Here is a 14,423-nt window from a genome sequence, read left to right on the forward strand (position 1 = left end):
GCACAAACACATGCACAATTTCGCAAACATTCGCAAGGACGCCCATACACAAACACACACAAAAACTGAGGTCCTCTGTAATGCCTGCAGGATTCACTGGCCATTTGACGAGGCCTATTATGGGCGCTACTTTTCTGCCATTGCCGTCAGTGGTGCGTGGAAATTCAATCTGTGTTGTGGTCGCTGCAATTTGTGTTTTCTTTGGTCTGTTTAGTTACAGTTTTTTATTGCCTTGATATTTGTTATATACTGGCATCGATAAAATCGTTAGAAGCAGGACATTACCAGCGCCAGGATATTTCAACCTTGTACACCGGGAAGTAAATAGTTTTAAAGACGAAACATATATTATTTTTTTTTTTGAAAATCGGAGCCAGTAGTGGCAACATTTATTATAATTTTAAAAATTTCCTTAAAACTGAAATTTTTTTTTTATGAACAAACTAAATTATACTACCCTTTCTTTAAATGCATGGCAAGACCCTTGATTAGTTGGATTTTTGCCTCATATTGTATTTATATATTTTTATTAGATTTGCAATTTCCCGTCTTACTGTTTGTAGTGGAGCCCGGAAAAAATGTATTACGGTCATGTTGGAATTTTTCGGTATAGAATTCCGAGGGGAACCTAGACCACGTGCCGCTGGCCTTAAAGTTTGCTGGCTTGGCGAAAGTTTTTTATGGCCCGCAGCTCGCTGGCAGTGAAATTGCAAAGGCAGCCAAATGAACGTTGAGAGCATAAAAAGCGTCATTCAAATTAAGGACATTATTCCAGGCGCGCCCCTTTCCTTTGCTCATTTCGGAGCGCATTTGTTCAAAGTGCGAGTGTGTAACGCATTTAAATGGAAATGTCAGCGTTGCGGAAACTCGCAATGGTTTTAGCTTTGAGTTACTCCTCTTGAGCTTTATCCTATTTTCCCTATTCAGGTGCTTTAATTGTCTCCCTTCAGCTGGCTGAGAGGTGGGTGGCCCTTAAGCGTGTGTGCGCGTGCATGTGGGATAATAGGGTTTTTTTTTACATTTAGCACTTGGCTTTTTATACGTCTTATTTATGCATTTCGTTCATTTATTTTTCATTTATTGTCTCCTTGTGTTTGACATTTGCATTTCTTGTGAGTGCGTCACGTCTTGCTTTGCATACTTTTGAGCGGGCCACTGAGCCAAATGTTAATCATACGCCGCGTTGTCTGCCATACCTGTCAGCGGCAACTCGCGTTCTAATTGAATTGCTTTGACTTCGGAGGTCAACGGAAGGCTGGGAAGAAATTTAAATCTTAAAGCGAAACGAGGCGCGAAAACACCTGCTTTGATCTCCGGCGTCTGATAACCAGCCAGCCGGCCGGGTGTGTTTTTTGTATCAATTTGCCGGGAATCAGGGACTTTGAATCTGAAGTCTGGTGTCAGCAAATGTCAGCAGATCACACCGACAACACGACGACAATAACAACAGCTAAAAGTAAAAAAAAATAAATAAGCCAGTGTAACAAAAATACATTTGAACTCACGAAAATTTCAGAGCCACGACAGAGCAGCAGTGCCGGCGTGAAATTTAATCAAATAAATTAGCAATAAAGTTTTATTTTCGCTGTCACCATCTCAAGCTCGCGCGCTACACGTTGCGTATACGTAATACGAAAGTGTGATTTTATTGCCCGCCAGTTTTTTTCGACTTTTGGGAGCTTTTTTTATATTTCAACACTGGTTCTCACACTGGCCGCGTTTCAATTAACATTGTCAGCTTGATGCGACCTTCAATTTGAAGTAAATTAAAACCGTAGGAAGGGACATGGCCACACAAATAGACTCGAACTCACACGTCAGCTGTCAAAATGTCCATTTAATTAGGCTGAAATGAGAGATGTGATAAGGGTGTGGATTAGAGGGGTTTTTAAGTAACTGCTACGCATCGAACCTATTCCTAAGCCGGCGTATCCTTCTTTGTGCCAAAGGCAAAAGTTAATTGAATTTTTGTTTTTGTTTTACTTTTGGCTTGCCGAGTGCGTGACTGTAATAGTTGGAAACAAGGGGCCCGGATACAGACATAAAATTGGTTTTCGAAATACTTTGCACAGGGACCGGCGAACGAGGAGTTTACAGATTGTCCTACATACATGTTGGCAATAAAAACAAGCATAAATTTAAGCACCATAAGCGTTGTAGAGGCGCCAAAAGTTCTGGCAGCGATTATCAATACAATTTGCCATCCAACCGGGGCATTTATCATTTAGAAATATGGCCCTAACTACCAGAATATGCTTTACAAGGCAAAAATAAAAACAAACCAGCTTACCTTATACACTCTCAGCCAAATAAATAACAAACACACGGTATACCACAAACTCGAAATGCAAATAATGAAACAAACACAGAACACAGTCGCCCTCAAAAGTATGCTGCAAAATTTTAAACGCATGACGCAGCCAATTTATATGCACGAAAAAAAATTTGGAAAGCGAATTGAATCGAATCGGCAATAAATTGAAAACAGCAAAGTCCTTTGTAATAAATTGTAAAGGATAGATATACGAACAAAGGCTACTCATGGCTGGAAATTTTTTAATATGAAGTGAAGAGGCAAAAACTATATAATTTGTTCCAAAACTTGATTATTTGTTTTTCAATAAATGAAAGTAAGTATACAAAATATCCTCTAAAGAGCTGCTATCTGGCATGTCCCACTTGTTTATCTTTTCAGTCATCTCCATCCCATTGAATATTCCATTTTCCCCCAATATTCCCAAACGACTGCTGGGCATCTCGCGCGGAAAACCCAAAAGAGTTTTAGCGAAATGAAAAATTGAAAAAAACTCGATGCGAAAATACGATGATTTTGCGGTCGCCAGCTGAACTGATGCGTATCGGCGGCTTAGACTCTGGACACAAGCCGGGGCAAAGGGCATAAATCATGATGTATTTATCATAAATCAAATTGAATTCTCCTCAAACAACCCACCACCGCCTCCGCCTCCGACTGGCTGCATCCCAGTAGGGATTGCCGGGTTTTGGGTTTCCGTGGGTTTGCTGATGTGTTTGCTTGGCGCGCATATTTTATTTATGATTCTTTTCCAGTTGACTTGCGAATTTGTTTTGTCTCTATCTGACAGCTCTTCCGCCTCGGCATCGATTGTTGATTTCTGATTTCCCCCGTCCTTTGGATCAATCATTGTTTCCCATAACATCCCCCCACGCCCCATAATTTCAATATTGAGTTGAGGATTGTAAAGCAGGTAAAAATGGAACAGCCGACTGAGTGACAGCCAATCGCCAGTAACTTACACGACTGGCATGACATTATCAATTCCTTGACGTATAGGGACTGTGGCCTCAAGAGTGAAGAGGGCCATTGGTCAAAGTGATAAATGCGGCCAACCACTCGAAATGGCTGGGAACATCCGTGGCCCGTACCACCTTTGTGCCTCTTGACCATTTGCACAAATTACTCGACACTTTTGCCGTGGCACTCTGAAAGCGAAATATCTAGTAGTCATCATCTATTAGTTGAACAATAAATTTCTTTCAACTCTGACTGGCCTTTGCTTCTTTAATTTTATTTTTAGCAAGGGGTCAATGGTATGCAGAGGTCATTAAGAAAACATGGAAATGGCTTGGTTTTTAATCGTTCTATAGGAGAAATTGAGGAAAGAGTTCATTTTATGGTACATATTTTTTTTGTGGAATAAGATTTTTTTAAATTTAACTTTGAGTAATGCAATGATGTAAATGTTTTCCCACATATTCATATTTTTCATCCACACCTTAATTCCTTTTCAATTTCTGCCCTTGTTCGAACATTTTTCTTTCGTTTTGGTCTGTTCACTTTTCACTTTCGAATGGTCATTGCCGATGGGTCAATCGATGGGTATATAGGACTAGGAAGTTATTTCAAAGGAATTTGGAGAGATTTTTTTTTATGAACTGGCTGTTGGTATGAACTAGTCGAGCCTGGAAAGTTCGGCACACCCCTCGGCGTTCTATTTGGATTTGTGGCACTTTTATTGAACACGGACCTGCATTAAAAAAACATATTTTATCGCACTCCGAGAGCTTGTTACGTCGATGTTTGTGTGTAGTTGTAGTTGTTATGGCCATGTTGGTGCTTCTGTTTCGAAAGTAAACAACAATTTTCCTTTTTTTATATTTTACACCACCATACTTTTGTGTGGACTGCACTTGAAGATATGTATTTCTGATCGCCCGCCTGTTTAATGAATTTTTGTATTTAATGAATGAACAACATTGCTCTTGTTGCCGTTTGTTTTATTGTGGGTTTTGGGTTTTTTTCTGTGTCTGTTCGGCTCTTTTCTGTTCTGTTCAGTTCGCTTCTGTTCTCGTGTATGAATTTTTATTCGTTTTCTGTTTGCCAATTGATTGGAAATATTTCTTTTCATGTTTTTCAATTTGAAAAACCTAAAAGAACCGATGACGGGGCGGGCTGGGTGGTGTAGGCACCCCCTGCCATCTGTTCCAGCCTCCTCGATCCCCAGAATCTCGGCGGCAAAGTGCTTTTGAGCGATGGCGTATGAGCTTTTGTTTAGATAATAATAATTTTTGGCATTTTATTCGAGTGAACTGCGGTGCTCCTGTTTCGATTTATGGTCTTTGGCCGCCTGACAGCTAATGTTGGCTTATAAAGCTTTAATTTATTTTGTTTTGATTACTGCTTATTATCATGTCCATAAACTTGTTGCCGGACTATTGGGTTTTCTCTGACGATAATTGGCTCGGTGGGAACTGTTTACCCAGAGTGCTCAGATGATGAATTGTGATTATTGGGGCATTAAAAATAATCTTTTGGAAGGGTATTTTCATCTGGTTTTGCCATGACGTTTTCGGGCAAGAATCTCCTAGAAGCGCATCATTCTTATCTGTTGGCTTTTCCTGATGCGATGCTGTTAGCCCCTGCCTGAGTTTTCCTCTGTTAGATTTGCTGAATATCTCTCTCTCGTTGTAATTTTATTTTTCCCTAGCTTCCCACTGTTAACTTGTAACATTTTTAGTTTTGGCGGTATATTTGAATTTGTTACACAAATAAATAGTGCGTACAGTTTTAATGGCTGTTGGGATAGTTTTTATTGGTAAACAAGCATTATTGAGCTTTATTTTTATTGCTTACTAAGCATTTTGGCAAATGAATTGCAATGTCTACCGATTTTTCTCTACATTTGATAGAGAATCATATCATTCAATATGATTAAGCACATTTCCAGCAGTGGTGTAATTACCCATTATTAAATACATATTTCTTTTTAGCTTTCATTGTTTGATGACAACCTAAAACCATGTTCACCAAAACTATTGTTTGAAAGTTGTACATGGAGAAACCAATAATGAGCTTTTCCACTAATTAAATGCAAAAAAATTTATTACAAATTTAAGTGGTGTTTTTATCGCTAAGAGGAAATATTTACCCAATCAAACAGGCTTAGTAAATATTTATTATAAGCCAAGTCGCTTGCAGTGTTTCACTTTCCAAGCGTTCTCCATGGAGCTATATCCTCTCGCATGCGATAATTTTCCCCCCCAGTGGGTGGTGCTAACAGTAGCAGAACTGTCTGGCTCTGGCTCTCTCTCTTCCTTACTGGGGCGACCCGCTGAATTTCCCCTCTTGCAGAGCAACCTGGGAGAGAGAGCGCATCACTGCTCGACAGACCCACTGACACACTGGCCACTGATAACAGACCGCACTGGTGTGCGTGATGGTGGGAGAGAGTGCTGTTAAGGCCGCACAGGTACGGGGCCGAGCACTCTCTCCGCCATCAGCCGCCCGCTCGGCTGCTGTTCGCTGCCTTCCGTTCCGTTGTGTTCGGAGGTCGGTCGGCAGGTCGCTCGGTCCCGTTTCCAGTTAAATTTTTACCGTGCACCAGGGCAGCGAGCTGCGAACAGGCGGACGGGCGGGTCTTAAAAATCAAGCGTCGTGCCCGCAGTTTCAACGCGCTCGAAATCGAAATTATCATTGAATATGAAAAACAAAAATATTTAGTTTCAATCGTAAAATATCAAATGCCCCCCCTTACTCAAACGTGCGTGAAAAATCCAATTGCCAGCGACTGGCCGAAGAAAAAATAAACAAGTGAAAATATTTTGAGGAATTATTCAAATGAAAATACAAGCAGAAAAATAATGTGCTTGGGCTACTTGAATAAAAAATAAGCAAAAATATTCAATGCTATTAGTGTGTGGAAAGAAAAAATTCAATAATATATCCGCCAAAATCTGTCGGGGTCTGCAGATGGAAAATCAAATGAATATGAATGGGAAAGTGCTCGAGCGTAAATAGGCCAGAAGTCGAAACATTGGGAAGCCAGAGATAGCCACCGACCGACCAGGCGCTTGGACAAACTTGTGCAGTTTTCTCAGATATTTTCCAAACGCCGTGCGAGTGCTATTATTAAAGTAATTTGTGCGACACTTGCCACCTGTTTGACAACTTTTTGGAAAACACAATTTATGCAAAAGGCCTCGAGAAGAAAGCAGATCCGATCCGATCAGATCCAACGAAAGCGAGAGTGTGTCGTTGACCGGGAATATGTAAGTCTTTAAACCAATACTATATTCTTGGCTTGTTTTGTTTATCCCACCGCCACGGTAGACCAGACCCGCGAGTCTAACACCTTAACACCCATTCGCGGACGATCTTTGTTATCGCGAGTGTTTGTCAGAGACTTATATTTAGATACACTGGAGGCGGGCGTTATTGTGATTACTCGGCCAATCTCGGCAGTTGTGAACTCTGTCTTTGGGTATTGACCCTGACCAAGGAAGAAATAAAAACAGACATTGTAGTGGCAAGTGTCCACTAAGTGATGTACGCCCTTCACGGCGAGTGTGCCAGGGAGTGTGTGATTTTTTGTTTTTGTCGCTTTCACCCTTTGAGGGTGCTTTGAGTGCTCTTACCAGGTGCTTGCCGGGTGCTTGCCAGGTGAGTAGTGGGAAATTCCTCAAACTCGGTTAAGTAGCTACTGATATGCACAGGCACTTCAGCCCCGGGCATGGCTAATCAAATTACAAAGTCATACACCGCTTGATTTAATAATTCTGTTTCATGGCGCGATTTGAAGCATGTGCCAGGCCGCAGATGCTGCTGATTCTGGCCTGCCTGCTCCCGGGCGAATGCAGCAGTTTTATCTTTAAAGTTGGCCAAATTACCTTCGAAAGGGAGGCACACAGATGTGCACCCGAGTGCGGGTGCGGGAAGGGGAGCGGCCTTTGTGTATAAATTTACACTTAACTGCAAAACAACAGGCTTAATTGCCCGAAACCAAACAAAACTCAGTTTGCCAGGGAAGCTGACTGACTGCCAGGGTCCATGGTCCATGAAAAAGGCGGGCCAAGATCTGGGCCGCACTTTAAAGACTCTTTTTTAAGACTCGAAATGAGTAGAGTGATAAAATATTTATATTATATTTTGCGGTTGTGTTTTGAAGAACATTTAAATACTTCCTGGTATGCCTCAGAAATTAATTACAATCGTAATGCTCCTCTTCGCCAAAATAATGCTATAATTGCTAATTAATTTTTAAAGGTCAAGTTGCTGGGCAGAAAATTTCCTTTAAACAAATGAAAACTTCCGAGAAATTTCGAACACAAGCCCCGGCGAGTGCTTCTCGAAAAAAGCAACCACATCGTTACTAATTGTTTAAAATTATTTCTTAGCATTTGCAACAAATGCTGCTCGCATCCTTGAACATGAAAAGTAAAATAAGAGAGTGCTGCCAAAAGATGTCGGGACAATTCATGTGGGCACTTACACTAATTACAGCAGCCGTCACTGAAACTAAGGCGCTGCCGCTGCCGCTGCTACTGCTGGTGTTTCCGCTGCCAAAATGGCCAAAACGGATAGAATGGCAATGAGTCATGGCCATGGATGTGGCACGTGGTGCGCTTTACGTGGTACGGTGTATGCTTTAAGAATTAAGGCAAAGTTGCCAGCCTGGCTGGCTGACACACTTTCCCGTGTCTGATGCTCTTTCATCTATTGTAAATTGACTCTCGACTGTGGACGGAGAAGAATGCCTGGTACAATGGGTCGTATGCGTAATATGGTTGACAGTTTGCTGCTCCTCTGTTTGTTGCACTCCCACACAAAGGCACACATGCTTGTATGAGGTGCATTGTTCAGGAATATTGCACATACGCCGGGGTGGCTGCAGCAGTGGCGGCGGCGGCGGCTAGAAACAAACAGATCGCTCAAATCAAAGGCGACAATCCACAACAATGGAGTAGAAAACGCCAGCAGGCATCGCGGAAATATAAAGTAAACTATTGTCTGCCAGGATTGCGTCAGAGTCTGGGACTAGTGTTTATTTTTGTGCTCTTTGTAGGCACTACTTGGCTAGGTACATTGCGCATACGCCTGGTAGGCCCTACAAAACTCACAAAACGCTACTGGCTGACTGCCTGGCAGCAAGCGCTAATAAGCGTTTAATTAATTAATAATTAATCACTACGGCTAGCTCATCATTTCGGGCCGAGAGGTCAGCAGCTGGGTTTGTCATTTTCCCATTGTCTAGGCTTCCCATTGCTGCCCACGCTTATCGTAATGGCCGAAAAGTGCTAATCGAGGCAATTAACGTGGCCAAATTTAATTTCCGTCCCCGAGCGCTATCAGTGGAACACACAGGCACCACCAACATCAACACAAAGTCGACAAAACGAAGCGCCAGGTTTTTATTTACAAAATATTAGTTCATGCCCGCCATTGGGAAATCCATCAGGTAAGCCAGGGATTTCTCAGTTTCAGTTGCATGTGTCTTTGTTTGTTTCCCTTCTTGTGTTTGTTCGCCCTGTCTATTCCATTATTTGTTTGCCATTTTCCTTCTTTTTGGGATCTGACAAACGAGGCCAAACAGGTATCCAAGAAGTTGGAGCATTTTTCGGGAGAGGGTAGCGAGGGTTGTTTTTGAAAGGCCATTAAGCAAATTACTTATGTTAATTAGTTGGCACGGCTAATGGGGAATCGCAAGGATTTGCAGACCCCGATAAGTCGAGTTTAAAGCGGGCCACAGGGACTGACGGGGACTGAAATCTTTTCCTGATTATCCACCTTCCGCTCCAATCTAGCCTTGTTGATTTATGATGTCAAATTTACCCAAGCAGATTCCCAACTTGAAAGTCAATTTCACAATGCCCCGGGCCTTGCCACACAATGAGAATTCAATTTCCCCGCTGTTTCGGCCAGACTACTGAGACCCTTTGATTCATAAAATTGCATTTATTTGCCAGATGAGCGACTCACAACAGTGCAACAGCTTGTTGCCAGAAACGCATTCGGAATATTGCATAAATAAATAATACGCAATAATAATTGAGAAGCAGTGGCAGCAGAGACTCCGACAGACGGCAAATAATTCACATTATCCCTTTGTGCCATACGAACGCAAAGGAAACCATTCCGGTTTCCATTTTCAAATCATATAGTACTGGGGATGTCATTTTCGGATATTCAATACCAGAAACTTGTGTCTGGACTATTATAGATGACTATTTATGGAAAGGACTTTTTCGCTTATAAGCTTACAATCATATTGAATAATTTTCATTTTTAGCAACTCATTTTTCCTTAATCGTTCAATGTCCTTGAATTTTAATAAAATCCCTTTATGAATTCCATTTAACGCAGAAGCTTTCATTAAAATTATAGATGTTATGGCCTTAAGCCGTAAAATAATTTAAAGCTTAATTAGCTTGGTGCAATATTCGTGCGTTAATAAACGAGCATATTGAAAATGCCAGAAGCACGGATCAGATTGGATCGAACCGAAAGGGAGAACCGAACTGCATTCCCATTCAGCTGGGTATAATTTCATTAAAATCAACTCTTGTTGCACTGCCTGCGGTCGCTTGAAAGAAGATTAATTACTGACTTCACGTTGGCTGGGGATACTGCACTTTATAATTCAGTATCGACATATAATCAATAGCTTGTGCGAATCATGAAAAACTAATTAAGCCAGCTTGAATGCGAACAAAAATTAATTCGAATTGCATTTTCGGTTAAGGCTAATAGTAATAACAACCGCCATTAAGAACACTGCACAATATATTTTAATTTTGCGCATAATTAATGCCTGCAATTAAGTTGAGTTTTCGTTGTTGTTTTCGTTTTCCACCTTGGCGTAATTGTCACGCACCACATATAAACGTACCGCCTGTGCACGCCCACTAGGAGACGTAAACAATCCACTTAACATGCTGGGAAATACCATTTGATCCTGCTATCCATCTCATGCCGCATTGCGTATACGCCGCGTGGGACGGCCGAACAGAGCGAAAGGAACGAGAGACAGAGCCTTTGGCAACATTGTGTCACGCACATTATTGATAGGCAGGCTCAATCGTTTCGGCTTGAGTTTCTCGGGGCTCAGTTACAGCTCCTGCTGTAGCCGGCATATACTTCACCCAGGGACTCGCCCAGCATCTGGGCAATTATGGCTGGTCGGGCGCTGTTTATTAAAACGACATAATTGCGAATTTAAGCCCCGAGCCTTGGCTGCTTCAATCAACTGGATCAGCTGCGGCCTGCTCTTGGCACTCGCATCGTTAACCGTCATCTGCCGCCATCCTTTTGCACAGTCAGCTTGAAAAAGTTTGACCAGAGAAATTTGCATAAGAAGGCGGTCAGTAACAGAGAACTTTGGCCTTGCCGGAAAATTCTTTGTGGGCTTTTGTTTGCACGCCTCCCGTTTCAATTATGATTAATGACCAGTAATTAAAGCGATGAAACCGGCAACACAAATTGATTAGAGGCTAACACGTGAGTGGTTGGGGGACAGATTAGGAAGTGGTTGGGAATCTTTTTATTTTGGAAAATATTGGACTAAATCAGGGACTAATAAACCCATCCTGTCACCTCTTCAAATCAGACACATTGTATATATTATTAGCCAAATTGTACACACTTCAGGAGCCAACTCGGGCCGGTTCGGGCTACCGCAGAAGTCACTCAGCATAAGTCAGGGCAAAGGACCTTCGACCGACGGAGAGATGTTCAAGTGTTTTGGCTTTTCATTAATTAAATTGCCAGTCAGGTCTCGGATTGTTTATGTTTTGATTAGGCATTAGGCGAAGAGCACAGACCAAGACCGAGACCGAGTCCAAGGGCTGGAAACCGAAAACCGAAAACATGTTTGGGTTAAGTGCCCGAGACCCTCGAGAAAGAGAACGAGTGCCTTCCAGTCCATTCTCGCAGGCCTAAGTGGCAATTGTTCCTGTCTCGAGGGTGCATTATGTGTGGGCAATTATGTTTTGGGGCCATTAATCAAGGCCAATGTCTGGCAAGACGGCCGCGAGTGTTTGCCCACTACACTTTGATGGCTAATTGCATACATGGCAATCCGGTTCCGGTCGGAGCTCGTAATTGTAGGCATCTTCCACAACCTGATTGTGTTTTGGCCACACAATTGCAAAGAACTTGCTACAAACGCTAATTGAATTGTAATCAACTTTGTTCGCAAATTGAATAGAACGAATTAAAAGTGAGATGAAAAATGCAAAATGATTGCAGTTCAATAGCTACACAGAAATAAAAAAATGTTAGTATTTCATCTTGTGGCTTTTTTAAATATTTTTAATATGTTACAAAAGTCTTGCTTATATCGTAATACAACCACTTTAAGGTAGTCTCGTCCACAAAAGTAGTCCGTTAGCCAAATTAAAGGCTGTGAGGCAAGCAGTGTTGACTAAAAAGTGTTCTTTTAGCCCTTAAAGGGTGACTAAGGCTCAATTTCACCTAATAAAGTCATATTATTATGTATGTTTTTATAATTTAATACAACAAGTATATTGGGAAAATATAGGAAATGTTAAAGTTAAAATATTTTAAATTTTTAAAAGTTTTCTATATGTTGATTTACTTTCGTTCACAAAATCTTTATGCTTTACCACATTGGATCTTACCCGTCTAAAAATTGAATGAACTGTCAACAACGAGACTACCTTGTAGTAATTGTGCCATGAATTGTATATTAAATTAAATATGTATCAAGTTATTTTAAATCTCTCATAAATTTGTGGTCAAAAATAGTTTTCTTTAGTGTAAAATAATTGACATTTCCTGGATAGTTGATCTCTGCACTCGAACTACCCTGTTCTAACCCATATTTACTCTCTTCCGTATGGTTTAATATTGTTATAAACTGCTAATTGAAAACTCTGGCCAGTAAACAAGAAGGTAATCAAGCGCGATGTGCAATTAAAAGCTTTTCTCTCTCTACACTCGCCACTTGTGCACACAAATTGCAGATCTGCTTTTGTTATTATTATGCGATAATCATCGAGTAGAGTCGGATTTAGTCGAGTTGAGATGGAAAGAATCGGATGCCAAACTGCAGTTATGTTCGAAAAATATCGGGCATTGCCGGAACGTGAATGGTAATGTGTGGCAGCTGCGGGATATCCCGAAACAATGCGATTAAGTGCGTTTCCACATCGCTTGGCGCACTTGGCGTATACGTAATCCCCACTAATGCAGCGCTCAACTAATTGGCTCAGTTAATTAATGGCCAGGGGGTAAGAAATGGCATTCCATCGATCAGCCGGAGCTTACCATTAGTTTCACATTTCACGGGTTTGATCGATAACATTCCTTTGAAAAGAATGCAATTTTTTGAACTTGTACGCTAGCACTAAAGTAGGAGCTCTTTCTCTACTGTATATTTTTTTTATCACCAGATTTATTGCAAGCCCACTGGAATATTCCCCTCTTTGTCACCTATTGTGTGACTAACGATTCTATCTACTGCTGACCGCCGTAGCACCCCCGCTCACTCATGTGGCTGTGTAAATAAATTAAATTCAAATCTAAATTGATATAAACTATGCTCATTGAGGCTAAACAAAAAAAATAAATAAAAGCAGAAAAGAAGGCCCGTGCTTATCGCTCGTCCCACACTCATCACTCCCCGAAAAAAGCAAAAGAACCACCAATACTGACTCGGTGGGTGGACGGGCGCCGAAAAAATCGGAAACGGGGCTAGAGGGGGCGTGGCGGGTACTTTATCGTTGCTTAATTACGTTACTGATAAGCCCACTTTTTTGGACGGAGTTCGCCACGACCAGTTCTAACGTTTTTTTTCCTCCTATTTGTATTTTGTATGTTCGCCTTCATTTGGCTTCGCGTCCATATCAGGGCCCAAATGTTGAATTTGTTTTTGGTTTCTTGGCTGGACAACTCTTGGCGCTTGGCTCTTGACTTTCGGGACTGCTCAGCCGAGATTTTGTTAATAAAAATTAATGGCTTTGTGATTTGTTTGGCCTTAAGTGCAAGATTTCCCTATGTGTTTAATTCTTGTCCGGCCGTAGATAGTGCTTGTATTGCTGGCTAGTGTTATACTTTTCTAGTCATTTTCTCCACAAAAAATGTATAATTTTGTTAATGGAATATTTGCTTTTCAATGCTCTCGTAAATTAAATTTTATTATCATTGTACACGGGTCAGGGTATCAGGCATTCCTTTCCGAATCGAATTATTTTTCTTGTTTTGATGCTGGTTAATGGGGATAATATTGCAGATTGGCTGCTGTTGGTATGCAGAAAACGCCCACAGTCGGCACTAATGTCCGACTAATTATTTATTTAGGCGCTTTAATTACTTATTTATCGCCGGTGCTCACCACTGCGTATGCGTTATATCGGCGGGCGAACAATAAAAACCGGCAAACGCAATTCGTTTCTGGTTGCCAACGGGTTGGATAAAAAGTCAACGACACTGCTCCAAAAATAAATAAATAACTATTTATAAATATATCATGCGAATTATAATTGGCATTTGTTTCGCTGTTTATTGTGGATGCCCCGCCAACGCCAACCATAAAAGCACAATATTATTATTTGGCAGGGAATGATTTATTAAAATGGCATTTCCATCAGTGTTGATGTGGAAAAGTTCTGACCCCTGGGCATTGTTTACCGGCGCTGACTGAGAACCCATTAACCCATTCAATCATTTAATGTCGAAATCGTATAAATACACAGAGTGCGAAGGCATTTATTCTGCCTCATAAAATGGTGATATTGTAGCCATTATTTGTGCATAACTTATTTTTTTATCCCACTATGAACACATTTGGGTGTTTTTCAATTTAAGTTTTGTAATTTGGCAAACTTTCCATATTTGAGTTTCCAGCTTCAACCTGTCCAGGTAATGTCTTCAATGGAAATGGGAAAGCAAAAGTTATCTGTATTGGTACAATCATTGGCTTTTGTTTGCAGTCTGGAGCGTTTATCAATCGAAAATAATCTTTATACATGGTTTGGCCCACATATCCGATATTTATTCCTTCAATTAATTTAAGCGCCAGAACTAGATAGAGTGGAATTCAAGTGGGCCAGATAAAAGTCAGTAGGCCGTCCAGACCAGGCCAGTCCGGAGTATCTGCCAAATATTTCGGGCAAACACGAATATGTCCTGGTGGTGTGGCTATTGC

The 14,423-nt window shown here is 41.2% G+C and overlaps 1 protein-coding gene and 1 long non-coding RNA gene across 6 annotated transcripts in view; one reads left to right on the forward strand and one right to left on the reverse strand.

The window, feature by feature from the left end:
• Positions 1-487: 487 nt before the first annotated feature.
• On the reverse strand, positions 488-6,917 carry LOC138926646 (uncharacterized). The gene is made up of 3 exons (XR_011443231.1): positions 6,895-6,917; positions 1,506-1,846; positions 488-1,450 (listed from the first exon to the last, which is right to left on the reverse strand). It is a non-coding gene; the product is annotated as an uncharacterized lncRNA (long non-coding RNA).
• The window catches only part of 5-HT7 (5-hydroxytryptamine receptor 7), a 50,562-nt gene continuing 41,913 nt past the window's right edge, over positions 5,775-14,423 (forward strand). For 3 of the 5 annotated variants that reach the window (XM_017245662.3, XM_070281478.1, XM_017245664.3), the window contains exon 1: positions 5,775-6,528. The gene's annotated coding sequence lies outside the window, so the exon portion shown is untranslated. The other 2 variants (XM_017245663.3, XM_070281479.1) reach the window with 1 other exon arrangement.

The sequence above is a fragment of the Drosophila bipectinata genome, chromosome 3R (genome assembly GCF_030179905.1).
Source record: "Drosophila bipectinata strain 14024-0381.07 chromosome 3R, DbipHiC1v2, whole genome shotgun sequence".
Lineage (NCBI taxonomy): Eukaryota > Metazoa > Arthropoda > Insecta > Diptera > Drosophilidae > Drosophila > Drosophila bipectinata.